The sequence below is a fragment of the Styela clava genome, chromosome 1 (genome assembly GCF_964204865.1).
Source record: "Styela clava chromosome 1, kaStyClav1.hap1.2, whole genome shotgun sequence".
Classification (NCBI taxonomy): Eukaryota; Metazoa; Chordata; class Ascidiacea; order Stolidobranchia; family Styelidae; genus Styela; species Styela clava.
The window spans coordinates 105,613-131,211 of NC_135250.1; the positions used below are offsets into that span (position 1 = coordinate 105,613).

Below are 25,599 nucleotides of genomic sequence, written 5' to 3' on the forward strand. Positions count from 1 at the left end.
GGGTTATTGTTTCAATTTCTAGTTCTGCATAAAGCGCACTAGCGCCGTTTTGTAAAATTGATAATGCAAAACAAGGTAACAAGCTATCGTGCGAATTTTTTCCTAAATTTTACCAAGGAATTATCATTTGACTAGTAGAATTGCCATTATTGTCGATTTATTAAGTCATCATTTGAACTCGAAATAACATTCAGGATTCACGCAATGACTTTGTAGGGTTTTTATCTATAATTAAATACGAAAGTCGGAAATTCCCATTGCCGACTGTGACAGTCACCGCGATTACGCGCTCGTTAAAAGGACCGCCTTTTTAAGGTATAATGATTTTTCTGTCGCGTAAAATATTCAATCCATGACAGCCACGAGATTCTAAAATGTTCTTATATATTAATTTAATTGTGTGCAACGTAACTCGCGGTTGCGACTTCTTATGTCAAAATAAAAATACTACTAAACTAAAATACCACGGCGATCTGTGGACATAAAAATATGAGATAAGCTGCCTGATGTATTTAATTTTGATACGTATTTTTGCAATCTTCCGAACTTGTTATCGCCGTTACAAAAATCTCGATATCTGATATAAAATCCAGTATATATAGTACAATTTTACTTCATACAATGAAAATAATTATAAAGTATACTAGTAAATCAGAAATAAAAATTCACCGCCTCGAAATCCACGCCGAACAGTCGCCGCGATTACGCCACTTGTTAGAAGAGCCGACTTTTTCAACGAAAAATGGTTTTTCACTTGTGCAAAGTAATCAATCAAAGACCGATACGAGCATATTCAAAATGTCTTGATTTATTAATTTAATTGTCTTCAACTCTCAAAACACCACGGCAATCCGCGGACAAAAAATATGTGGTAAACTGCCCGTTTATATATTGTTTTGATCCGTATTATGCTATTTTGAGAATTCGATAAATTTGAGATGTACTTGTAACACTGACTCCGATTAATCGCAATGTTGCCACTCCGATTATTTTAAAAAAAAACTTTCAAAAAATCCGTAAATTTTTTGTCAATTCTCACGGAGAAATAATTTATTTCAGTATTATATATCAGTAAAAATTGATCAAATATACCTAAATCATCTTATATATCATCACAAACTGGGAAAAAGTCGGCCTTCTCAGTCTTGATTAATGTTAACACGAAAACAAATTAACACAAATGTTTCGACCTCCGATCTCTTTACTGAAGACGAGGTCGATTTATTACGCAATTTCTCTTCCGCCGTCATATTGTGACGTCTTTCGCGACATCTTGGCGCCGAGTAATCACACTTTTTGCTCATCGTGAATGCGCTCCATCAAATCTCGCAAGATTCAAAAACCTAAAAATCGGCACTCGTGCTTTTTCTGTTTTGCATGCTTTTCCTGATTAATATGACCATCCAAATAAAACGTTATGCATATTTCTTTGTTCAAACCAAAAAACAGTCAAGAAAGTATAATACTCCAGTAAAATATGGCAGGTGGTCACGAGGAGCGCAAAAAAGCATGGGCCGCTGAGATCTTTTCCAGTATCTTGAGCAGACAAAGTAGGATTTTGAGCCTGGTGCCAAATTACCGACGACTTCGTCATTGTAATGTAAATTCATTCCGTTTGAAGCATCAATCAACTGCAGAGGGATTAATATAATAAACCCAATGAAAAAGCTTGATTCAAATTGTGATTCTAATTTACAGTCAGATTTAAAAAAGAATCACTGTCACAATTTTGGATATCTCTTGATAACGAATACCAATCGCTAAGTAATCGAGCAATCAAACTGTTGTCCGTATTTTCAACGAGTTACTTATATTTTTATTACTCATATATAAAAATATTTTCATCACTAGCTTTAGTTAAAGCGAAGCAAGGAAATTGGCTGCACGCCGCTGCAGGGCTACGCGTTGCAGAAACTTCCTTGAGGCATTGTTTGCAATCCTATATTGGCAACTGAACAGCAGCAAAATTTTCACTAGAGTTAATTGCGTTTGTACATGATTTGACATGTACGTGTTTTTTATGTGAGATGTTTTATGTGTGCCTTTCTTACGCATAATGGGTGCCCAGCACTGCATTTCATTACGCAAATATTTTTGGCCGTCACATTATTTGATAGTTTTTCTTCGTGTGAGCTGTTTTTAAGTGTGCCTTTTTTGTCTAGACTCTAGATGCATATTGAGTGCCCGACATTGTATTGTATTACGCAAATATATGTTATTCTTTTATGTTCCGGTCATTTCAAATTTTTGCCGGTCCGCGAGTACATTTAATTTAATTTTACAGGTCTGCCAGGGTAGAAAGGTTGGGAACCACTACTGTAAAGGTTAGCATTGTTGCCTTTCAAGCAATAGTTCCGGGTTCAAGATTTAAAAAAGAATCACTGTCACAATTTTGGATATATCTTGATAACGAATACCAATCGCTAAGTAATCGAGCAACCAAACTGTTGTCCGTATTTTCGGTTCGACGCATGTCTCTTAACCTAGTTTACCTAAATTCTTGTTCAGCTCGTCTATTTGCAGTAACTTTTCAAACTTACAGTTTAATTATTAAATACAAGTTATAACAGCGGGATGAGAATGACATGAATGGTCCGCGTCGATGGTGTAACCGCGTCGATGGTGTAACGGTTAGCATTGTTGCCTTCCAAGCAATAGTTCCGGGTTCAGTTCGTTTAGCTTGCCTTATTGCAGTAACTTTTCAAACTTACAGTTTAATTATTGAATACAAGTTATTTAACTGTGGGATGAGAATGACATGAGTCGTCCGCGTCGATGGTGTAACGGATAGCATTGTTGCCTTCCAAGCAATAGTTCCGGGTACGACTCCCGGTCGACGCATGTCTCTTACCCAGGGGCGGATTAAGCCCCTTTGGTGCCCTAAGCACTGAAGACTTTGGTGCCCCCTCATGTGTAATTTAATTATAAAAACTAAAACCACATGTTTGTATTATCCATTACAAATAATCACAACTAACAGTAAATAAAACAACTTTTACAAACATTTCTAGGTTTTTTAACTGTTATATAAAGCCGATATATATATCGGCCGTTTACTGCCGATATGATATATCGGCGAACACGCAATATCGGTTGAGCTCTAATCCTGAAAGAGTGTGACAATAAAGATTCATACTTCCAGTCTCAACGTGAATCGAAATACCAAAGGATACAAGTCACAACTCAGAGTGAGGTAGCTAGAGGTTGCTAGATTGAAGGACCGCAAAAACTTTTAAGGAAGTCTCGCGGGCCGCAAGTCGGAGAAAACCCAAAAGTGATCGAATTATCGCGAGTTTACTTTATTTTAAATTTAATAAACTACGAGAGTTTACCGTTCAAATCAGACTATTATTATGTTGCATGGGTGGCGTGGCGTAAAAAAGATATATAAAGCCTTCAGTTATTTTAAAGTTAGTTCCCGAGAATTACCGTTGTATTTTGCGCATCTCGCATTTAATGTCGCTTCAAATTATATTCTTTCGTGACAGATATTACTGGAAATCAAACCAGACACTGTGTGATGGGCAAGGAAATACGTTTCCGCCGTGTTTCCTTATGTCACCTTTCTTGCGACACTCATTTTATCTCGGGATCTCGGGATCCCAAACCCAGTTGGATTAGCTAAAAAAAACTTTAAAAACGTTCCTTTATTAGATACAAATATACGCTAAAATTGTTCTGTGAACTGCACGGAATGTATCAGCATGACAGGGTTTGGACCACCCTGGCCTACTGTATCAAAAAACTCCCGACTTCGCTGACCACGAGATCGTTGAAATGCGATCGTGGAACCGCCACATAGTGTAAATAGTTCATTGGTCCAATTGTTCAAGAGGAAAGATTTTTTTTATAACAAAAATGCAGCAACAAGGTGAATACTAGAAATTAAAAACAACAATAATTTAAGAAAACGACTCATAGGCCCATTTCGCGTCCAATAAATAAGTTTTAGTGTTTATTTTTAATAAAGAAGGTTAATATGATACTTGAAGACAAAAAATAAGCATTTTGAAGTTGGAGTCGTCTGGTGAACTCGTAATATTCTAATAAACACCGATAAACTATATAAAATTCTGCTTTAAAATTTCTCTAGTGCCCCTCTTTGCTTGGTGCCCTAAGCACGTGCTTATATTGTTTAATGGTTAATCCGGCGCTGCTCTTACCCCAGTTTACCTAAATCCCAGTCCAGCTGCCTATTGCAGTAACTTTTCAAATTTACAGTTTAATTAAGTAACAGAAGTTATTTAACAGCGGGATAAGAATGACATGAATCGCCCGCGTCGACGGTGTAACCGCGTCGATGGTGTAACGGTTAGCATTGTTGCCTTCCAAGCAATAATTCCGGGTTCGACTCCCGTTCAACGCATGTCTCTTACCCTAGTTTACCTAAATTCTCGTTTAGCTTGCCTTATTGCAGTAACTTTTCAAACTTACAGTTTAATTATTAAATACAAGTTATTCAACAGCGGGATGAGAATGACATGAATCGTCCGCGTCGATAGTGTAACAGTTAGCATTGTTGCCTTCCAAGCAATAGTTCAGGGTTCGACTCACAGTCGACGCGTGTCTCTTACGTTCTTTTTTTTTTGGTAGGCCTCAACCCACCGATACTTACCTTTTTATACTTACTTGTTGCAGGGGAGGCTTTTAGATGGTCTTTCTTTTTCTGAAAAATAAAAGGTAAAGATTAACAGAAAGCCTGGCCTCGACGAAACATTTCCCGCCACATGGGAGGGTTCGGAGAAATGCACCCTGATGCACACTCATTGAACCCTCTACTTCCACAGGCTCAGAGATCCAGAGGTAAGAGAAGATCTTGCGATCAATATATTTTATGACAGGAGGTGGTATGGGGACCGACCTCGCGCTTAAAAGAACCTGAGACAAGATCAAAGAATTGATAACCAAGATCTTGCCGTACCAGGATAATGATCTAGACCGATTAAAATTAATTATCTGTTCGATCTTGGAGACCTTCTCGCTCCAAGTTATATTAATTTGGTTTTCACCGAAGTAGATTCCAAGGATTTTAATGTGGTCCTTTATGTACCTATGATAGGGAAAAAAAATAGAATCTCCTTCGCCCTATCATTAGTACAGAGGATGGAGGTTTTTTCTCTATTGATCCGCTGCCCTGTGGCTAGACGAAAGAGCTGCAAGTTATTGAAAATAGCATCAATCGAGTATGCGTCCGACACAACAAAAGTTGCGTCGTCCGCATACTGATCCAATTTGTGGGTGAAATTACCAATACGAATACCTTTTATTAATTTATTATTGATTACACATCGGCTGAGGGGCTCCACATTGATGGTGTAGAGTAACATACTAAGAGGACACCCTTGACGGATGCCTCTCAGTATGTTAATTTCTTGGGTGAAAGCCCCATTTATCTCAATGATGCTGGTAATGCCGGTGTAAATGGATTTTATCAATCTCAAGGCGCTTGGACATAAGTTATTGCTTTCGAGAAGTCTCAAAAGATAATTATGATTAACCATGTCAAACGCCCTTGAGATTATCAATGGAAACAATGAAATACGGACTATTAGTATATTTGGCATAATTGAGTGCACTTGTGATATTATAATGCACATCAAAGATAGACCGACCCAGAATGGTACTTTTCTGGGTCGGACTGATTATGCCAGAGAAGGCATTTAAAAGGCGCCTCGAAAGAAGTTTTGTGATGATTTTATAATTGACGTTTAGATTTGAAATCGGACGCCAATTTTTCAAATCTATAGCGTCGGATTTCTTATAAATTAATTTAACTCTTGCTACTTTTGATGATTCTGGCAGCATGCCAGAAAGTAAAACGTTATTAATTATAATTATGAGTTCTTTTTTGATTAGGGTCCAGAACGCTAAGTAAAATTCCCTTGACAAGCCGTCGAGACCCGGCGACTTGCCATTGTCCATATTTTTTATTATAGAAAAGACTTCTTCCTCAGTAGTTCCATTCTCAATTTGGCCGTTGTCATCACTCGATAATTGAGTGGTTTCCATGACTTTTAAAAGTTCATCCTGGGTTGCCACATCAATATCTGATGTGGTTCCCCAGAGATCCTTATAAAAGACATGGACTATACTAATTATTTCCTCCGGTTTTTCTTTAATTTGTCCGAATTTATCCTTAAGTTGTGTAATTATGGTGTCCTGATCTCTTTTTTAAGTTTCTGATAGAAGATTTTGGTGAGCTCTTCACCCTCTTCCATCCATTGAATACGTGCTTTTAATTTGATATACTCTAATTTTTTAGTCTCGTGAAGAAGAAGTTCCTTTCTTGAATTTAATATTTCCGCATGATGTTGTCCATCTCTAATTAAAAAACCCGGATGGTCCTTTTTCTTTCTATGTAGATCTGCTTTATAGATGGAAAAAGCAATGCTACTCTTTTTTAATACTATTTTTAGTGAAATCCCACCAATCTTGAATATATGAAAATTCTTCCATGCGGTGAACAAGATTTTTATAATTATTAATTATTATTTCCCGATATTCTGGATCACTATACAGAGAGGTGTTATTTCTCCAGGCACCCTTGCCCCATCTAATCTTCGTTGAAGATTTCGGTCTAGCCTTTCCATCCACCTTTTTCAAGGTGGATTTCAAGAGTAGGGCTGGAGCAAGGGTGTGATCTGAAGCTGTATTTATTATATGATTGATATCTTTCACACAGGCCGCGTAGTGATCGGAGATATAAAATCGATCAATCCTACGCGCCTGTGTATCTACTTTGCAGGTATATACCTAACCAGCCGGATGTTTTTGGCGAAAGATATCAATCATACCAAGAGATTTTAAAGAGGATCCAAGTATTTTTTCCGCCTTGGTGAGCCTGAAGTTCTGTTTAATTAGAACATCACATTCATCCAAGACGGCATTAAAATCCCCTAAAATTATAAGTGGGTCCAGGGGGTCTAGGGTCTGGAACACACCGCACATCCTCACCATGAAGTCAGTCTGGGTACGGCCCGAACCGAAGGGAAATAAGCATTCATTAAGCATGTAATGCTACTATTGAATAAAAAGTCCAGACGGTCGAGCCTGTATGGAATTAAAACCCTGTACGATAGAATGGTACAGGGGATGTTATCTTTAACTAGAATTCCAGTCCGAGCTCTGAAATATTTCATCGAGGTGACTTCATGGGGGATGGTACGCGGTTGGTTGAGGTGCGCGGTGTATCCCAGGTCGGCTGCCCAGGAATCAATCTCATCTTTTTTGCAACAGTGTACTTGTTGCAAGGAAATTATTCCAGGTTGGTGTCTCCGTATCCAGAGACCCAACCTGTGTCTATTTGAGTTCAGTCCGTTAACATTGAGTGAAACTAAATTCAAAGTATCCATTAGAGATTTGGGTAATAATTATATATTATGCCGCTCAATAAATTACGCACAGTTGGTATAGTACGATTATTAGAATGGTTATTGTGGATGTTAATCCACCAGCATAGAAGAGACAGAAAAGAGGGATTATGAAAACTCGGAGCTATGGTTTATTATTCACCGGCAGATGGTTCTGAAAAACCCCGGGATTTAGTGGGGGGGTGAGCTGATGACGCGTCCGAAGACGAGCTCTCGCATCCCCTCTTCTCGTCCCTGAGAATCGAAGGCTTTTAAATTTTGGAGTAGTCCCAGTCCGGACCCGGCTCTTTGGATTTACGATGGATGCGTATCTTCTCGCGAAAAGACACGTGTTATTCTTCCGAGCACTCTGTAAGTTTGGCTATATTAAGTAAGTCAGCTTCCAGAGAGCTCTCATCATCGTCGCTGTTTTCTTCCAGGTTAGCCGAGTCCTTTCCAGGACCACTACCATTATTTGAAACCCTATTAATTTTATTTCCCATATTTTCCGACTCTAGAGAGTCGGTAATTTCGTGTATCTCAGTCGGGACAGGATGGAAATCAACTCTAACCCGACTGAGAAAATTACCAGTCTTACTAGAAGAGTTCTCCTTATTATAAATATTATTTTCCTTTTCTATCCGTACAGGCATTGCTGGAGCACTTGATGAGATCTTGGCGAAGGTGTATTTCGCCTTCCTCATCAAGGTTTTAGAAACAGATTGTACGGGAGATTTAATTTGCGGTGGTGCTGCTTCACTAGACTTCCTGCCAGATGGAATGGAGGGGAAGTCGGCGCAGTCCCTCTGCACATGCCCGGCTTTTTTGCACAGGCGGCAAAAAGGGGGGTTAATGCACTCTCGGGCCAAATGCTCGGTAGCGAAGCAGTTTAAACATGATTTTACATAGAGTTCCGCGGGGAGGTACGTCTTACAGCGCATACCGGCTATGTTGATGAAGTCAGGAAAATTATTCCTGTCGAAGTCATCAACAATGGCTTGAATGTAGCCATTATATACCTTGGTATTTTTAAGGTATATTCGGTATACGCGGCGTACCTCCCCGAACTTCAGCGAGTCGAGCATGGTGGTAATTTGCTCGATCGTCGCCTCCGTCGGGATACTCCGCACACTAATGCGCGTGCCTAAACCACGCGACAAAGAAAAATTAATTCGGCCAGATGGGGTATCAAGCTTGTTTCCTATCGTAGATAGGAACTTGTCACGATTTCCCCCATCTGCCGCCTGGAAGGTGATATTCCAAGTTCCCGACCTAATTGGGACACTCCTTCAACAAGTGACCTAAAGGGTCGACCGACGAAAAAAGTTGGTAGAAAGCGGCGACAGTGGGGATGTCCTGCGATGTTGTGGCGTCAATTGACTCCCCACGTTGAACTTCGATCCCCTTCACGTTCGCGACCTTCGGAATCGACGCTGCGACACTTGAGAATAGTGGTTTGGCTGCCGAAGAAGAAGAGGTCTGCGGGTCAGATGGTCCAGTTGCCGGTCTGCCAGAGACACTCTGACTGCCGAGAGGCAGGTGTGTCCTGGCAGACATCAAGATCTTTACGAAAAACTATAGAAGAAATGTGGAACCCCAGATGTTATTCAACTAAGAGTTATTCAGGAAACCTACTACAAATAAACTAACTGAAGGATAATAAAAACGAGCTAGATATTATGGTAGTAGTAGAAATTAGGGCTATTAGCTAACAGAAGTTTATAAACTAACAGAGAAACAAACAAAAGCGGTAACGGTTTAATATATAAAAACCGTTACGGAAACGCCGGGGTGGCCTAAAAGAAATTCCCGAAAGGGGAGAGGCCACTCCCAATACACCTGGTTCGGAGCGGGCTGGCAAAAGCCGCGGAATGGCAGAAAAGACTACCAGATTCTCCGTGCTGTTGATCAAGGGAGTCAAGCTTACCTTAATCAAAACAGCAATAGTTCCGGGTTCGACTCCGGTTCGACGCGTGTCTCTTACCCTAGTTTACCTAAATTCTCGTTCAGCTTGCCTTATTGCAGTACCTTTTCAAACTTACAGTTCAATTATTAAATACAAGTTATTTAACAGCGGGATGAGAATGACATGAGTTCGACTCCCGGTCGACGCATGTCTCTTACCCTAGTTCACTTATATCCCAGTCCAGCTGCCTATTGCATCAACTTTTCAGATTTACAGTTTAAATAAGTAACAGAAGTTATTTTACAGAGGGATGAGCATGACGGGAATCGTCCGCGTCGATGGTGTAACGGTTAGCATTGTTGCCTTCCAAGCAATAGTTCCGGGTTCGACTCCCGGTCGACGCATGTCTCTACCCTAGTTTACCTAAATTCTCGTTCAGTTTGCCTTGTTAGAGTAACTTTTAAAACTTACAGTTTAATTATTAAATACTAGTTAACAGCGGGATGAGAATGACATGCATCGTCCGCGTCGATGGTGTAACGGTTAGCATTGTTGCCTTCCAAGCAATAGTTCCGGGTTCGACTCCCGGTCGACGCATGTCTCTTATCCTAGTTTACCAAAATCCCAGTCCAGCTGGATATTGCAGTAACTTTTTAGATTTACAGTTTAAATAAGTAACAGAAGTTATTTAACTGCGGGATGAGAATGACGTGAATCGTCCGCGACGATGGTGTAACAGTTAGCATTGTTGCCTTCCAAGCAATAGTAATCCAAGCATGTCTCTTACCCAAGTTTACCTAAACCCCAGTCCAGCTGTCTATTGCATTTACTTTTCAGACTTACAGTTTAAATAAGTAACAGAAGTTATTTCACAGAGGGATGAGCATGACGGGAATCGTCCGCGTCGATGGTGTAACGGTTAGCATTGTTGCCTTCCAAGCAATAGTTCCGGGTTCGACTCCCGGTCGACGCATGTCTCTACCCTATTTTACCTAAATTCTCGTTCAGTTTGCCATGTTAGAGTAACTTTTCAAACATACAGATTAATTATTAAATACAAGTTATTTAACAGCGGGATGAGAATGACATGAATCGTCATCGTCGATGGTGTAACGGTTAGCATTGTTACCTTCCAAGCAATAGTTCCGGATTCGACTCCCGTTCGACGCATGTCTAATGTTATTGTTTACCTAAATTCTAGATTAGCTGTCTCATTGCAACAGCTCGCCTATCTAAATTAGGAACACACGCTATTTTAGGGCGAGTTCAGAACGACATACATTGTCCGCGTCGATGGTGTAACGGTTAGCATTGTTGCCTTCCAAGCAATAGTTCCGGGTTCGACTCCCGGTCGACGCATGTCTCTTACCCTAGTTCACTTATATCCCAGTCCAGCTGCCTATTGCATCAACTTTTCAGATTTACAGTTTAAATAAGTAACAGAAGTTATTTTACAGAGGGATGAGCATGACGGGAATCGTCCGCGTCGATGGTGTAACGGTTAGCATTGTTGCCTTCCAAGCAATAGTTCCGGGTTCGACTCCCGGTCGACGCATGTCTCTACCCTAGTTTACCTAAATTCTCGTTCAGTTTGCCTTGTTAGAGTAACTTTTAAAACTTACAGTTTAATTATTAAATACTAGTTAACAGCGGGATGAGAATGACATGCATCGTCCGCGTCGATGGTGTAACGGTTAGCATTGTTGCCTTCCAAGCAATAGTTCCGGGTTCGACTCGCGGTCGACGCATGTCTCTACCCTAGTTTACCTAAATTCTCGTTCAGTTTGCCTTGTTAGAGTAACTTTTCAAACTTACAGATTAATTATTAAACACAAGTTATTTAACAGCGGGATAAGAATGACATGAATCGTCATCGTCGATGGTGTAACCGTTAGCATTGTTGCCTTCCAAGCAATAGTTCCGGGTTCGACTCCCGGTCGACGCATGTCTCTTATCCTAGTTTACCAAAATCCCAGTCCAGCTGGATATTGCAGTAACTTTTTAGATTTACAGTTTAAATAAGTAACAGAAGTTATTTAACTGCGGGATGAGAATGACGTGAATCGTCCGCGACGATGGTGTAACGGTTAGCATTGTTGCCTTCCAAGCAATAGTAATCCAAGCATGTCTCTTACCCAAGTTTACCTAAACCCCAGTCCAGCTGTCTATTGCATTTACTTTTCAGACTTACAGTTTAATTAAGTAACAGAAGTTATTTCACAGAGGGATGAGCATGACTGGAATCGTCCGCGTCGATGGTGTAACGGTTAGCATTGTTGCCTTCCAAGCAATAGTTCCGGGTTCGACTCCCGGTCGACGCATGTCTCTACCCTAGTTTACCTAAATTCTCGTTCAGTTTGCCATGTTAGAGTAACTTTTCAAACTTACAGATTAATTATTAAATACAAGTTATTTAACAGCGGGATGAGAATGACATGAATCGTCATCGTCGATGGTGTAACGGTTAGCATTGTTGCCTTCCAAGCAATAGTTCCGGATTCGACTCCCGGTCGACGCATGTCTAATGTTATTGTTTACCTAAATTCTAGATTAGCTGTCTCATTGCAACAGCTCGCCTATCTAAATTAGGAACACACGCTATTTTAGGGCGAGTTCAGAGCGACATACATTGTCCGCGTCGATGGTGTAACGGTTAGCATTGTTGCCTTCCAAGCAAGAGTTCCGGGTTCGACTCCCGGTCGACGTATGTCTCTACCCTACTTTACCTAAATTCTCGTTCAGTTTGCCATGTTAGAGTAACTTTTCAAACTTACAGATTAATTATTAAATACAAGTTATTTAACAGCGGGATAAGAATGACATGAATCGTCATCGTCGATGGTGTAACCGTTAGCATTGTTGCCTTCCAAGCAATAGTTCCGGGTTCGACTCCCGGTCGACGCATGTCTCTTATCCTAGTTTACCAAAATCCCAGTCCAGCTGGATATTGCAGTAACTTTTTAGATTTACAGTTTAAATAAGTAACAGAAGTTATTTAACTGCGGGATGAGAATGACGTGAATCGTCCGCGACGATGGTGTAACGGTTAGCATTGTTGCCTTCCAAGCAATAGTAATCCAAGCATGTCTCTTACCCAAGTTTACCTAAACCCCAGTCCAGCTGTCTATTGCATTTACTTTTCAGACTTAAAGTTTAAATAAGTAACAGAAGTTATTTCACAGAGGGATGAGCATGACGGGAATCGTCCGCGTCGATGGTGTAACGGTTAGCATTGTTGCCTTCCAAGCAATAGTTCCGGGTTCGACTCCCGGTCGACGCATGTCTCTACCCTAGTTTACCTAAATTCTCGTTCAGTTTGCCATGTTAGAGTAACTTTTCAAACTTACAGATTAATTATTAAATACAAGTTATTTAACAGCGGGATGAGAATGACATGTTCGTCATCGTCGATTGTGTAACGGTTAGCATTGTTGCCTTCCAAGCAATAGTTCCGGGTTCGACTCCCGGTCGACGCATGTCTCTTACCCTAGTTTACTTAAATCCCAGTCCAGCTGCCTATTGCATTTACTTTTCAGACTTACAGTTTAAATAAGTAACAGAAGTTATTTCACAGAGGGATGAGCATGACGGGAATCATCCGCATCGATGGAGTAACGGTTAGCATTGTTGCCTTCCAAGCAATAGTTCCGACTCCCGGTCGACGCATGTCTTTCGTCATTGTTCACCTAATTTCTAGATTAGCTGTTTCATTGCAGCAGCTCGGCAATCTAAATTAGCAACACACGATTTTTCACAGTGATTTCAGAGCGACATGCATTGTCCGCGTCGATGGTGTAACGGTTAGCATTGTTGCCTTCCCAGCAATAGTTCCGACTCCAGGTCGACGCATGTCTTTCGTCATTGTTCACCTAATTTCTAGATTAGCTGTTTCATTGCAGCAGCTCGGCAATCTAAATTAGCAACACACGATATTTCACAGTGATTTCAGAGCGACATGCATCGTCCGCGTCGATGGTGTAACGGTTAGCATTGTTGCCTTCCAAGCAATAGTTCCGGGTTCGACTCCCGGTCGACGCATGTCTCTACCCTAGTTTACCTGAATTCTCGTTCAGTTTGCCTTGTTAGAAGTAACTTTTCAAACTTACAGTTTAAATATTAAATACAAGTTATTTAACAGAGGGATGAGAATGACATGAATCGTCCGCGTCGATGGTGTAACGGTTAAGCATTGTTGCCTTCCAAGCAATAGTTCCGGATTCGACTCCCGGTCGACGCATGTCTAATGTTATTGTTTACCTAAATTCTAGATTAGCTGTCTCATTGCAACAGCTCGCCTATCTAAATTAGGAACACACGCTATTTTAGGGCGAGTTCAGAGCGACATACATTGTCCGCGTCGATGGTGTAACGGTTAGCATTGTTGCCTTCCAAGCAATAGTTCCGGGTTCGACTCCCGGTCGACGCATGTCTCTTACCCTAGTTCACTTATATCCCAGTCCAGCTGCCTATTGCATCAAATTTTCAGATTTACAGTTTAAATAAGTAACAGAAGTTATTTTACAGAGGGATGAGCATGACGGGAATCGTCCGCATCGATGGTGTAACGGTTAGCATTGTTGCCTTCCAAGCAATAGTTCCGGATTCGACTCCCGGTCGTCGCATGTCTAATGTTATTGTTTACCTAAATTCTAGATTAGCTGTCTCATAGCAACAGCTCGGCAATCTAAATTAGCAACACACGATATTTTACGGTGATTTCAGAGCGACATGCATCGTCCGCGTCGATGGTGTAACGGTTAGCATTGTTGCCTTCCAAGCAATAGTTCCGGGTTCGACTCCCGGTCGACGCATGTCTCTACCCTAGTTTACCTAAATTCTCGTTCAGTTTGCCTTGTTAGAGTAACTTTTAAAACTTACAGTTTAATTATTAAATACAAGTTAACAGCGGGATGAGAATGACATGCATCGTCCGCGTCGATGGTGTAACGGTTAGCATTGTTGCCTTCCAAGCAATAGTTCCGGGTTCGACTCGCGGTCGACGCATGTCTCTACCCTAGTTTACCTAAATTCTCGTTCAGTTTGCCTTGTTAGAGTAACTTTTCAAACTTACAGATTAATTATTAAACACAAGTTATTTAACAGCGGGATAAGAATGACATGAATCGTCATCGTCGATGGTGTAACCGTTAGCATTGTTGCCTTCCAAGCAATAGTTCCGGGTTCGACTCCCGGTCGACGCATGTCTCTTATCCTAGTTTACCAAAATCCCAGTCCAGCTGGATATTGCAGTAACTTTTTAGATTTACAGTTTAAATAAGTAACAGAAGTTATTTAACTGCGGGATGAGAATGACGTGAATCGTCCGCGACGATGGTGTAACGGTTAGCATTGTTGCCTTCCAAGCAATAGTAATCCAAGCATGTCTCTTACCCAAGTTTACCTAAACCCCAGTCCAGCTGTCTATTGCATTTACTTTTCAGACTTACAGTTTAATTAAGTAACAGAAGTTATTTCACAGAGGGATGAGCATGACTGGAATCGTCCGCGTCGATGGTGTAACGGTTAGCATTGTTGCCTTCCAAGCAATAGTTCCGGGTTCGACTCCCGGTCGACGCATGTCTCTACCCTAGTTTACCTAAATTCTCGTTCAGTTTGCCATGTTAGAGTAACTTTTCAAACTTACAGATTAATTATTAAATACAAGTTATTTAACAGCGGGATGAGAATGACATGAATCGTCATCGTCGATGGTGTAACGGTTAGCATTGTTGCCTTCCAAGCAATAGTTCCGGATTCGACTCCCGGTCGACGCATGTCTAATGTTATTGTTTACCTAAATTCTAGATTAGCTGTCTCATTGCAACAGCTCGCCTATCTAAATTAGGAACACACGCTATTTTAGGGCGAGTTCAGAGCGACATACATTGTCCGCGTCGATGGTGTAACGGTTAGCATTGTTGCCTTCCAAGCAAGAGTTCCGGGTTCGACTGCCGGTCGACGTATGTCTCTACCCTAGTTTACCTAAATTCTCGTTCAGTTTGCCATGTTAGAGTAACTTTTCAAACTTACAGATTAATTATTAAATACAAGTTATTTAACAGCGGGATGAGAATGACATGAATCGTCATCGTCGATGGTGTAACGGTTAGCATTGTTGCCTTCCAAGCAATAGTTCCGGATTCGACTCCCGGTCGACGCATGTCTAATGTTATTGTTTACCTAAATTCTAGATTAGCTGTCTCATTGCAACAGCTCGCCTATCTAAATTAGGAACACACGCTATTTTAGGGCGAGTTCAGAGCGACATACATTGTCCGCGTCGATGGTGTAACGGTTAGCATTGTTGCCTTCCAAGCAAGAGTTCCGGGTTCGACTCCCGGTCGACGTATGTCTCTACCCTACTTTACCTAAATTCTCGTTCAGTTTGCCATGTTAGAGTAACTTTTCAAACTTACAGATTAATTATTAAATACAAGTTATTTAACAGCGGGATAAGAATGACATGAATCGTCATCGTCGATGGTGTAACCGTTAGCATTGTTGCCTTCCAAGCAATAGTTCCGGGTTCGACTCCCGGTCGACGCATGTCTCTTATCCTAGTTTACCAAAATCCCAGTCCAGCTGGATATTGCAGTAACTTTTTAGATTTACAGTTTAAATAAGTAACAGAAGTTATTTAACTGCGGGATGAGAATGACGTGAATCGTCCGCGACGATGGTGTAACGGTTAGCATTGTTGCCTTCCAAGCAATAGTAATCCAAGCATGTCTCTTACCCAAGTTTACCTAAACCCCAGTCCAGCTGTCTATTGCATTTACTTTTCAGACTTACAGTTTAAATAAGTAACAGAAGTTATTTCACAGAGGGATGAGCATGACGGGAATCGTCCGCGTCGATGGTGTAACGGTTAGCATTGTTGCCTTCCAAGCAATAGTTCCGGGTTCGACTCCCGGTCGACGCATGTCTCTACCCTAGTTTACCTAAATTCTCGTTCAGTTTGCCATGTTAGAGTAACTTTTCAAACTTACAGATTAATTATTAAATACAAGTTATTTAACAGCGGGATGAGAATGACATGTTCGTCATCGTCGATTGTGTAACGGTTAGCATTGTTGCCTTCCAAGCAATAGTTCCGGGTTCGACTCCCGGTCGACGCATGTCTCTTACCCTAGTTTACTTAAATCCCAGTCCAGCTGCCTATTGCATTTACTTTTCAGACTTACAGTTTAAATAAGTAACAGAAGTTATTTCACAGAGGGATGAGCATGACGGGAATCATCCGCATCGATGGAGTAACGGTTAGCATTGTTGCCTTCCAAGCAATAGTTCCGACTCCCGGTCGACGCATGTCTTTCGTCATTGTTCACCTAATTTCTAGATTAGCTGTTTCATTGCAGCAGCTCGGCAATCTAAATTAGCAACACACGATTTTTCACAGTGATTTCAGAGCGACATGCATTGTCCGCGTCGATGGTGTAACGGTTAGCATTGTTGCCTTCCCAGCAATAGTTCCGACTCCAGGTCGACGCATGTCTTTTGTCATTGTTTACCTAAATTCTAGATTAGCTGTCTCATTGCAGCAGCTCGGCAATCTAAATTAGCAACACACGATATTTCACAGTGATTTCAGAGCGACATGCATCGTCCGCGTCGATGGTGTAACGGTTAGCATTGTTGCCTTCCAAGCAATAGTTCCGGGTTCGACTCCCGGTCGACGCATGTCTCTTATCCTAGTTTACCAAAATCCCAGTCCAGCTGGATATTGCAGTAACTTTTTAGATTTACAGTTTAAATAAGTAACAGAAGTTATTTAACTGCGGGATGAGAATGACGTGAATCGTCCGCGACGATGGTGTAACGGTTAGCATTGTTGCCTTCCAAGCAATAGTAATCCAAGCATGTCTCTTACCCAAGTTTACCTAAACCCCAGTCCAGCTGTCTATTGCATTTACTTTTCAGACTTACAGTTTAAATAAGTAACAGAAGTTATTTCACAGAGGGATGAGCATGACGGGAATCGTCCGCGTCGATGGTGTAACGGTTAGCATTGTTGCCTTCCAAGCAATAGTTCCGGGTTCGACTCCCGGTCGACGCATGTCTCTACCCTAGTTTACCTAAATTCTCGTTCAGTTTGCCATGTTAGAGTAACTTTTCAAACTTACAGATTAATTATTAAATACAAGTTATTTAACAGCGGGATGAGAATGACATGTTCGTCATCGTCGATTGTGTAACGGTTAGCATTGTTGCCTTCCAAGCAATAGTTCCGGGTTCGACTCCCGGTCGACGCATGTCTCTTACCCTAGTTTACTTAAATCCCAGTCCAGCTGCCTATTGCATTTACTTTTCAGACTTACAGTTTAAATAAGTAACAGAAGTTATTTCACAGAGGGATGAGCATGACGGGAATCATCCGCATCGATGGAGTAACGGTTAGCATTGTTGCCTTCCAAGCAATAGTTCCGACTCCCGGTCGACGCATGTCTTTCGTCATTGTTCACCTAATTTCTAGATTAGCTGTTTCATTGCAGCAGCTCGGCAATCTAAATTAGCAACACACGATTTTTCACAGTGATTTCAGAGCGACATGCATTGTCCGCGTCGATGGTGTAACGGTTAGCATTGTTGCCTTCCCAGCAATAGTTCCGACTCCAGGTCGACGCATGTCTTTTGTCATTGTTTACCTAAATTCTAGATTAGCTGTCTCATTGCAGCAGCTCGGCAATCTAAATTAGCAACACACGATATTTCACAGTGATTTCAGAGCGACATGCATCGTCCGCGTCGATGGTGTAACGGTTAGCATTGTTGCCTTCCAAGCAATAGTTCCGGGTTCGACTCCCGGTCGACGCATGTCTCTACCCTAGTTTACCTGAATTCTCGTTCAGTTTGCCTTGTTAGAAGTAACTTTTCAAACTTACAGTTTAAATATTAAATACAAGTTATTTAACAGAGGGATGAGAATGACATGAATCGTCCGCGTCGATGGTGTAACGGTTAAGCATTGTTGCCTTCCAAGCAATAGTTCCGGATTCGACTCCCGGTCGACGCATGTCTAATGTTATTGTTTACCTAAATTCTAGATTAGCTGTCTCATTGCAACAGCTCGCCTATCTAAATTAGGAACACACGCTATTTTAGGGCGAGTTCAGAGCGACATACATTGTCCGCGTCGATGGTGTAACGGTTAGCATTGTTGCCTTCCAAGCAATAGTTCCGGGTTCGACTCCCGGTCGACGCATGTCTCTTACCCTAGTTCACTTATATCCCAGTCCAGCTGCCTATTGCATCAACTTTTCAGATTTACAGTTTAAATAAGTAACAGAAGTTATTTTACAGAGGGATGAGCATGACGGGAATCGTCCGCATCGATGGTGTAACGGTTAGCATTGTTGCCTTCCAAGCAATAGTTCCGGATTCGACTCCCGGTCGTCGCATGTCTAATGTTATTGTTTACCTAAATTCTAGATTAGCTGTCTCATAGCAACAGCTCGGCAATCTAAATTAGCAACACACGATATTTTACGGTGATTTCAGAGCGACATACATTGTCCGCGTCGATGGTGTAACGGTTAGCATTGTTGCCTTCCAAGCAATAGTTCCGAGTTCGACTCCCGGTCGACGCATGTCTCTTACCCTAGTTCACTTATATCCCAGTCCAGCTGCCTATTGCATCAACTTTTCAGATTTACAGTTTAAATAAGTAACAGAAGTTATTTTACAGAGGGATGAGCATGACGGGAATCGTCCGCATCGATGGTGTAACGGTTAGCATTGTTGCCTTCCAAGCAATAGTTCCGGATTCGACTCCCGGTCGACGCATGTCTAATGTTATTGTTTACCTAAATTCTAGATTAGCTGTCTCATTGCAACAGCTCGCCTATCTAAATTAGGAACACACGCTATTTTAGGGCGAGTTCAGAGCGACATACATTGTCCGCGTCGATGGTGTAACGGTTAGCATTGTTGCCTTCCAAGCAAGAGTTCCGGGTTCGACTCCCGGTCGACGTATGTCTCTACCCTACTTTACCTAAATTCTCGTTCAGTTTGCCATGTTAGAGTAACTTTTCAAACTTACAGATTAATTATTAAATACAAGTTATTTAACAGCGGGATAAGAATGACATGAATCGTCATCGTCGATGGTGTAACCGTTAGCATTGTTGCCTTCCAAGCAATAGTTCCGGGTTCGACTCCCGGTCGACGCATGTCTCTTATCCTAGTTTACCAAAATCCCAGTCCAGCTGGATATTGCAGTAACTTTTTAGATTTACAGTTTAAATAAGTAACAGAAGTTATTTAACTGCGGGATGAGAATGACGTGAATCGTCCGCGACGATGGTGTAACGGTTAGCATTGTTGCCTTCCAAGCAATAGTAATCCAAGCATGTCTCTTACCCAAGTTTACCTAAACCCCAGTCCAGCTGTCTATTGCATTTACTTTTCAGACTTACAGTTTAAATAAGTAACAGAAGTTATTTCACAGAGGGATGAGCATGACGGGAATCGTCCGCGTCGATGGTGTAACGGTTAGCATTGTTGCCTTCCAAGCAATAGTTCCGGGTTCGACTCCCGGTCGACGCATGTCTCTACCCTAGTTTACCTAAATTCTCGTTCAGTTTGCCATGTTAGAGTAACTTTTCAAACTTACAGATTAATTATTAAATACAAGTTATTTAACAGCGGGATGAGAATGACATGTTCGTCATCGTCGATTGTGTAACGGTTAGCATTGTTGCCTTCCAAGCAATAGTTCCGGGTTCGACTCCCGGTCGACGCATGTCTCTTACCCTAGTTTACTTAAATCCCAGTCCAGCTGCCTATTGCATTTACTTTTCAGACTTACAGTTTAAATAAGTAACAGAAGTTATTTCACAGAGGGATGAGCATGACGGGAATCATCCGCATCGATGGAGTAACGGTTAGCATTGTTGCCTTCCAAGCAATAGTTCCGACTCCCGGTCGACGCATGTCTTTCGTCATTGTTCACCTAATTTCTAGATTAGCTGTTTCATTGCAGCAGCTCGGCAATCTAAATTAGCAACACACGATTTTTCACAGTGATTTCAGAGCGACATGCATTGTCCGCGTCGATGGTGTAACGGTTAGCATTGTTGCCTTCCCAGCAATAGTTCCGACTCCAGGTCGACGCATGTCTTTTGTCATTGTTTACCTAAATTCTAGATTAGCTGTTTCATTGCAGCAGCTCGGCAATCTAAATTAGCAACACACGATATTTCACAGTGATTTCAGAGCGACATGCATCGTCCGCGTCGATGGTGTAACGGTTAGCATTGTTGCCTTCCAAGCAATAGTTCCGGGTTCGACTCCCGGTCGACGCATGTCTCTACCCTAGTTTACCTGAATTCTCGTTCAGTTTGCCTTGTTAGAAGTAACTTTTCAAACTTACAGTTTAAATATTAAATACAAGTTATTTAACAGAGGGATGAGAATGACATGAATCGTCCGCGTCGATGGTGTAACGGTTAAGCATTGTTGCCTTCCAAGCAATAGTTCCGGATTCGACTCCCGGTCGACGCATGTCTAATGTTATTGTTTACCTAAATTCTAGATTAGCTGTCTCATTGCAACAGCTCGCCTATCTAAATTAGGAACACACGCTATTTTAGGGCGAGTTCAGAGCGACATACATTGTCCGCGTCGATGGTGTAACGGTTAGCATTGTTGCCTTCCATGCAATAGTTCCGGGTTCGACTCCCGGTCGACGCATGTCTCTTACCCTAGTTCCCTTATATCCCAGTCCAGCTGCCTATTGCATCAACTTTTCAGATTTACAGTTTAAATAAGTAACAGAAGTTATTTTACAGAGGGATGAGCATGACGGGAATCGTCCGCATCGATGGTGTAACGGTTAGCATTGTTGCCTTCCAAGCAATAGTTCCGGATTCGACTCCCGGTCGTCGCATGTCTAATGTTATTGTTTACCTAAATTCTAGATTAGCTGTCTCATAGCAACAGCTCGGCAATCTAAATTAGCAACACACGATATTTTACGGTGATTTCAGAGCGACATGCATCGTCCGCGTCGATGGTGTAACGGTTAGCATTGTTGCCTTCCAAGCAATAGTTCCGGGTTCGACTCCCGGTCGACGCATGTCTCTACCCTAGTTTACCTAAATTCTCGTTCAGTTTGCCTTGTTAGAGTAACTTTTAAAACTTACAGTTTAATTATTAAATACAAGTTAACAGCGGGATGAGAATGACATGCATCGTCCGCGTCGATGGTGTAACGGTTAGCATTGTTGCCTTCCAAGCAATAGTTCCGGGTTCGACTCGCGGTCGACGCATGTCTCTACCCTAGTTTACCTAAATTCTCGTTCAGTTTGCCTTGTTAGAGTAACTTTTCAAACTTACAGATTAATTATTAAACACAAGTTATTTAACAGCGGGATAAGAATGACATGAATCGTCATCGTCGATGGTGTAACCGTTAGCATTGTTGCCTTCTAAGCAATAGTTCCGGGTTCGACTCCCGGTCGACGCATGTCTCTTATCCTAGTTTACCAAAATCCCAGTCCAGCTGGATATTGCAGTAACTTTTTAGATTTACAGTTTAAATAAGTAACAGAAGTTATTTAACTGCGGGATGAGAATGACGTGAATCGTCCGCGACGATGGTGTAACGGTTAGCATTGTTGCCTTCCAAGCAATAGTAATCCAAGCATGTCTCTTACCCAAGTTTACCTAAACCCCAGTCCAGCTGTCTATTGCATTTACTTTTCAGACTTACAGTTTAATTAAGTAACAGAAGTTATTTCACAGAGGGATGAGCATGACTGGAATCGTCCGCGTCGATGGTGTAACGGTTAGCATTGTTGCCTTCCAAGCAATAGTTCCGGGTTCGACTCCCGGTCGACGCATGTCTCTACCCTAGTTTACCTAAATTCTCGTTCAGTTTGCCATGTTAGAGTAACTTTTCAAACTTACAGATTAATTATTAAATACAAGTTATTTAACAGCGGGATGAGAATGACATGAATCGTCATCGTCGATGGTGTAACGGTTAGCATTGTTGCCTTCCAAGCAATAGTTCCGGATTCGACTCCCGGTCGACGCATGTCTAATGTTATTGTTTACCTAAATTCTAGATTAGCTGTCTCATTGCAACAGCTCGCCTATCTAAATTAGGAACACACGCTATTTTAGGGCGAGTTCAGAGCGACATACATTGTCCGCGTCGATGGTGTAACGGTTAGCATTGTTGCCTTCCAAGCAAGAGTTCCGGGTTCGACTCCCGGTCGACGTATGTCTCTACCCTAGTTTACCTAAATTCTCGTTCAGTTTGCCATGTTAGAGTAACTTTTCAAACTTACAGATTAATTATTAAATACAAGTTATTTAACAGCGGGATGAGAATGACATGAATCGTCATCGTCGATGGTGTAACGGTTAGCATTGTTGCCTTCCAAGCAATAGTTCCGGATTCGACTCCCGGTCGACGCATGTCTAATGTTATTGTTTACCTAAATTCTAGATTAGCTGTCTCATTGCAACAGCTCGCCTATCTAAATTAGGAACACACGCTATTTTAGGGCGAGTTCAGAGCGACATACATTGTCCGCGTCGATGGTGTAACGGTTAGCATTGTTGCCTTCCAAGCAAGAGTTCCGGGTTCGACTCCCGGTCGACGTATGTCTCTACCCTACTTTACCTAAATTCTCGTTCAGTTTGCCATGTTAGAGTAACTTTTCAAACTTACAGATTAATTATTAAATACAAGTTATTTAACAGCGGGATAAGAATGACATGAATCGTCATCGTCGATGGTGTAACCGTTAGCATTGTTGCCTTCCAAGCAATAGTTCCGGGTTCGACTCCCGGTCGACGCATGTCTCTTATCCTAGTTTACCAAAATCCCAGTCCAGCTGGATATTGCAGTAACTTTTTAGATTTACAGTTTAAATAAGTAACAGAAGTTATTTAACTGCGGGATGAGAATGACGTGAATCGTCCGCGACGATGGTGTAACGGTTAGCATTGTTGCCTTCCAAGCAATAGTAATCCAAGCATGTCTCTTACCCAAGTTTACCTAAACCCCAGTCCAGCTGTCTATTGCATTTACTTTTCAGACTTACAGTTTAAATAAGTAACAGAAGTTATTTCACAGAGGGATGAGCATGACGGGAATCGTCCGCGTCGATGGTGTAACGGTTAGCATTGTTGCCTTCCAAGCAATAGTTCCGGGTTCGACTCCCGGTCGACGCATGTCTCTACCCTAGTTTACCTAAATTCTCGTTCAGTTTGCCATGTTAGAGTAACTTTTCAAACTTACAGATTAATTATTAAATACAAGTTATTTAACAGCGGGATGAGAATGACATGTTCGTCATCGTCGATTGTGTAACGGTTAGCATTGTTGCCTTCCAAGCAATAGTTCCGGGTTCGACTCCCGGTCGACGCATGTCTCTTACCCTAGTTTACTTAAATCCCAGTCCAGCTGCCTATTGCATTAACTTTTCAGATTTACAGTTTAAATAAGTAACAGAAGTTATTTTACAGAGGGATGAGCACGACGGGAATCGTCCGCGTCGATGGTGTAACGGTTAACATTGTTGCCTTCCAAGCAATAGTTCCGGGTTCGACTCCCGGTCGACGCATGTCTCTACCCTAGTTTACCTAAATTCTCGTTCAGTTTGCCTTGTTAGAGTGACTTTTCAAACTTACACATTAATTATTAAATACAAGTTATTTAACAGCGGGATGAGAATGACATGAATCGTTCGCGTCGAAGGTAAAACGGTTAGCATTGTTGTCTTCCAAGCGATAGTTCCGGGTTCTACTCCCGGTCGACGCATGTCTCTTACCCAAATCCCAGTCCAGCTGCCTATTGCAGTAACTTTTTAGATTTACAGTTTAAATAGGTAACAGAAGTTATTTAACAGCGGGATGAGAATGACGTGAATCGTCCGCGTCGATGGTGTAACGGTTAGCATTGTTGCCTTCCAAGCAATAGTTCCGGATTCGACTCCCGGTCGACGCATGTCTAATGTTATTGTTTACCTAAATTCTAGATTAGCTGTCTCATTGCAACAGCTCGCCTATCTAAATTAGGAACACACGCTATTTTAGGGCGAGTTCAGAGCGACATACATTGTCCGCGTCGATGGTGTAACGGTTAGCATTGTTGCCTTCCAAGCAATAGTTCCGGGTTCGACTCCCGGTCGACGCATGTCTCTTACCCTAGTTCACTTATATCCCAGTCCAGCTGCCTATTGCATTAACTTTTCAGATTTACAGTTTAAATAAGTAACAGAAGTTATTTTACAGAGGGATGAGCATGACGGGAATCGTCCGCGTCGATGGTGTAACGGTTAGCATTGTTGCCTTCCAAGCAATAGTTCCGACACCCGGTCGACGCATGTCTTTTGTCATTGTTTACCTGAATTCTAGATTAGCTGTCTCATTGCAGCAGCTCGGCAATCTAAATTAGCAACACACGATATTTCACAGTGATTTCAGAGCGACATGCGTCGTCCGCGTCGATGGTGTAACGGTTAGCATTGTTGCCTTCCAAGCAATAGTTCCGACTCCCGGTCGACGCATGTCTTTCGTCATTGTTTACCTAAATTCTAGATTAGCTGTCTCATTGCAGCAGCTCGGCAATCTAAATTAGCAACACACGATATTTCACAGTGATTTCAGAGCGACATGCATCGTCCGCGTCGATGGTGTAACGGTTAGCATTGTTGCCTTCCAAGCAATAGTTCCGGGTTCGACTCCCGGTCGACGCATGTCTAATGTTATTTTTTACCTAAATTCTAGATTAGCTGTCTCATTGTAGCAGCTTGCGTATCTAAATTAGGAACACACGATATTTTAGAGCGAGTTCAGAGCGACATACATTGTCCGCGTCGATGGTGTAACGGTTAGCATTGTTGCCTTCCAAGCAATAGTTCCGGGTTCGACTCCCGGTCGACGCATGTCTCTTACCCTAGTTTACTTAAATCCCAGTCCAGCTGCCTATTGCATTAACTTTTCAGATTTACAGTTTAAATAAGTAACAGAAGTTATTTTACAGAGGGATGAGCACGACGGGAATCGTCCGCGTCGATGGTGTAACGGTTAACATTGTTGCCTTCCAAGCAATAGTTCCGGGTTCGACTCCCGGTCGACGCATGTCTCTTCCCTAGTTTACCTAAATTCTCGTTCAGTTTGCCTTGTTAGAGTGACTTTTCAAACTTTCACATTAATTATTAAATACAAGTTATTTAACAGCGGGATGAGAATGACATGAATCGTTCGCGTCGAAGGTAAAACGGTTAGCATTGTTGTCTTCCAAGCGATAGTTCCGGGTTCTACTCCCGGTCGACGCATGTCTCTTACCCAAATCCCAGTCCAGCTGCCTATTGCAGTAACTTTTTA

The 25,599-nt window shown here is 41.8% G+C and overlaps 27 non-coding genes across 27 annotated transcripts; all 27 read left to right on the top strand.

Annotated features, from left to right (window-relative positions):
- The first annotated feature begins 9,587 nt into the window (after positions 1-9,587).
- Trnag-ucc (transfer RNA glycine (anticodon UCC)) lies at positions 9,588-9,659 on the top strand. The gene has a single exon. It is a non-coding gene; the product is annotated as a tRNA-Gly (tRNA).
- Positions 9,660-9,780: 121 nt separating this feature from the next.
- Positions 9,781-9,852, top strand: Trnae-uuc (transfer RNA glutamic acid (anticodon UUC)). The gene has a single exon. It is a non-coding gene; the product is annotated as a tRNA-Gly (tRNA).
- A 304-nt stretch (positions 9,853-10,156) lies between these two features.
- Trnag-ucc (transfer RNA glycine (anticodon UCC)) lies at positions 10,157-10,228 on the top strand. The gene has a single exon. It is a non-coding gene; the product is annotated as a tRNA-Gly (tRNA).
- Positions 10,229-10,542: 314 nt separating this feature from the next.
- Trnag-ucc (transfer RNA glycine (anticodon UCC)) lies at positions 10,543-10,614 on the top strand. The gene has a single exon. It is a non-coding gene; the product is annotated as a tRNA-Gly (tRNA).
- A 124-nt stretch (positions 10,615-10,738) lies between these two features.
- On the top strand, positions 10,739-10,810 carry Trnag-ucc (transfer RNA glycine (anticodon UCC)). The gene has a single exon. It is a non-coding gene; the product is annotated as a tRNA-Gly (tRNA).
- Positions 10,811-11,504: 694 nt separating this feature from the next.
- Trnag-ucc (transfer RNA glycine (anticodon UCC)) lies at positions 11,505-11,576 on the top strand. The gene has a single exon. It is a non-coding gene; the product is annotated as a tRNA-Gly (tRNA).
- Positions 11,577-12,463: 887 nt separating this feature from the next.
- Positions 12,464-12,535, top strand: Trnag-ucc (transfer RNA glycine (anticodon UCC)). The gene has a single exon. It is a non-coding gene; the product is annotated as a tRNA-Gly (tRNA).
- A 686-nt stretch (positions 12,536-13,221) lies between these two features.
- Trnag-ucc (transfer RNA glycine (anticodon UCC)) lies at positions 13,222-13,293 on the top strand. The gene has a single exon. It is a non-coding gene; the product is annotated as a tRNA-Gly (tRNA).
- Positions 13,294-13,609: 316 nt separating this feature from the next.
- Positions 13,610-13,681, top strand: Trnag-ucc (transfer RNA glycine (anticodon UCC)). Its single transcript has one exon. It is a non-coding gene; the product is annotated as a tRNA-Gly (tRNA).
- Positions 13,682-13,994: 313 nt separating this feature from the next.
- Trnag-ucc (transfer RNA glycine (anticodon UCC)) lies at positions 13,995-14,066 on the top strand. The gene has a single exon. It is a non-coding gene; the product is annotated as a tRNA-Gly (tRNA).
- A 694-nt stretch (positions 14,067-14,760) lies between these two features.
- On the top strand, positions 14,761-14,832 carry Trnag-ucc (transfer RNA glycine (anticodon UCC)). The gene has a single exon. It is a non-coding gene; the product is annotated as a tRNA-Gly (tRNA).
- Positions 14,833-16,105: 1,273 nt separating this feature from the next.
- Trnag-ucc (transfer RNA glycine (anticodon UCC)) lies at positions 16,106-16,177 on the top strand. Its single transcript has one exon. It is a non-coding gene; the product is annotated as a tRNA-Gly (tRNA).
- A 686-nt stretch (positions 16,178-16,863) lies between these two features.
- Positions 16,864-16,935, top strand: Trnag-ucc (transfer RNA glycine (anticodon UCC)). Its single transcript has one exon. It is a non-coding gene; the product is annotated as a tRNA-Gly (tRNA).
- A 304-nt stretch (positions 16,936-17,239) lies between these two features.
- Positions 17,240-17,311, top strand: Trnag-ucc (transfer RNA glycine (anticodon UCC)). The gene has a single exon. It is a non-coding gene; the product is annotated as a tRNA-Gly (tRNA).
- Positions 17,312-17,997: 686 nt separating this feature from the next.
- On the top strand, positions 17,998-18,069 carry Trnag-ucc (transfer RNA glycine (anticodon UCC)). Its single transcript has one exon. It is a non-coding gene; the product is annotated as a tRNA-Gly (tRNA).
- A 316-nt stretch (positions 18,070-18,385) lies between these two features.
- On the top strand, positions 18,386-18,457 carry Trnag-ucc (transfer RNA glycine (anticodon UCC)). Its single transcript has one exon. It is a non-coding gene; the product is annotated as a tRNA-Gly (tRNA).
- A 1,271-nt stretch (positions 18,458-19,728) lies between these two features.
- Positions 19,729-19,800, top strand: Trnag-ucc (transfer RNA glycine (anticodon UCC)). The gene has a single exon. It is a non-coding gene; the product is annotated as a tRNA-Gly (tRNA).
- Positions 19,801-20,486: 686 nt separating this feature from the next.
- Positions 20,487-20,558, top strand: Trnag-ucc (transfer RNA glycine (anticodon UCC)). The gene has a single exon. It is a non-coding gene; the product is annotated as a tRNA-Gly (tRNA).
- Positions 20,559-20,874: 316 nt separating this feature from the next.
- Trnag-ucc (transfer RNA glycine (anticodon UCC)) lies at positions 20,875-20,946 on the top strand. Its single transcript has one exon. It is a non-coding gene; the product is annotated as a tRNA-Gly (tRNA).
- Positions 20,947-21,259: 313 nt separating this feature from the next.
- Positions 21,260-21,331, top strand: Trnag-ucc (transfer RNA glycine (anticodon UCC)). The gene has a single exon. It is a non-coding gene; the product is annotated as a tRNA-Gly (tRNA).
- Positions 21,332-22,025: 694 nt separating this feature from the next.
- Trnag-ucc (transfer RNA glycine (anticodon UCC)) lies at positions 22,026-22,097 on the top strand. Its single transcript has one exon. It is a non-coding gene; the product is annotated as a tRNA-Gly (tRNA).
- Positions 22,098-23,370: 1,273 nt separating this feature from the next.
- Trnag-ucc (transfer RNA glycine (anticodon UCC)) lies at positions 23,371-23,442 on the top strand. The gene has a single exon. It is a non-coding gene; the product is annotated as a tRNA-Gly (tRNA).
- A 320-nt stretch (positions 23,443-23,762) lies between these two features.
- Positions 23,763-23,834, top strand: Trnag-ucc (transfer RNA glycine (anticodon UCC)). The gene has a single exon. It is a non-coding gene; the product is annotated as a tRNA-Gly (tRNA).
- A 500-nt stretch (positions 23,835-24,334) lies between these two features.
- Trnag-ucc (transfer RNA glycine (anticodon UCC)) lies at positions 24,335-24,406 on the top strand. Its single transcript has one exon. It is a non-coding gene; the product is annotated as a tRNA-Gly (tRNA).
- A 490-nt stretch (positions 24,407-24,896) lies between these two features.
- Trnag-ucc (transfer RNA glycine (anticodon UCC)) lies at positions 24,897-24,968 on the top strand. Its single transcript has one exon. It is a non-coding gene; the product is annotated as a tRNA-Gly (tRNA).
- A 117-nt stretch (positions 24,969-25,085) lies between these two features.
- Positions 25,086-25,157, top strand: Trnag-ucc (transfer RNA glycine (anticodon UCC)). Its single transcript has one exon. It is a non-coding gene; the product is annotated as a tRNA-Gly (tRNA).
- Positions 25,158-25,281: 124 nt separating this feature from the next.
- On the top strand, positions 25,282-25,353 carry Trnae-uuc (transfer RNA glutamic acid (anticodon UUC)). The gene has a single exon. It is a non-coding gene; the product is annotated as a tRNA-Gly (tRNA).
- The last annotated feature ends 246 nt before the right edge of the window (positions 25,354-25,599 follow it).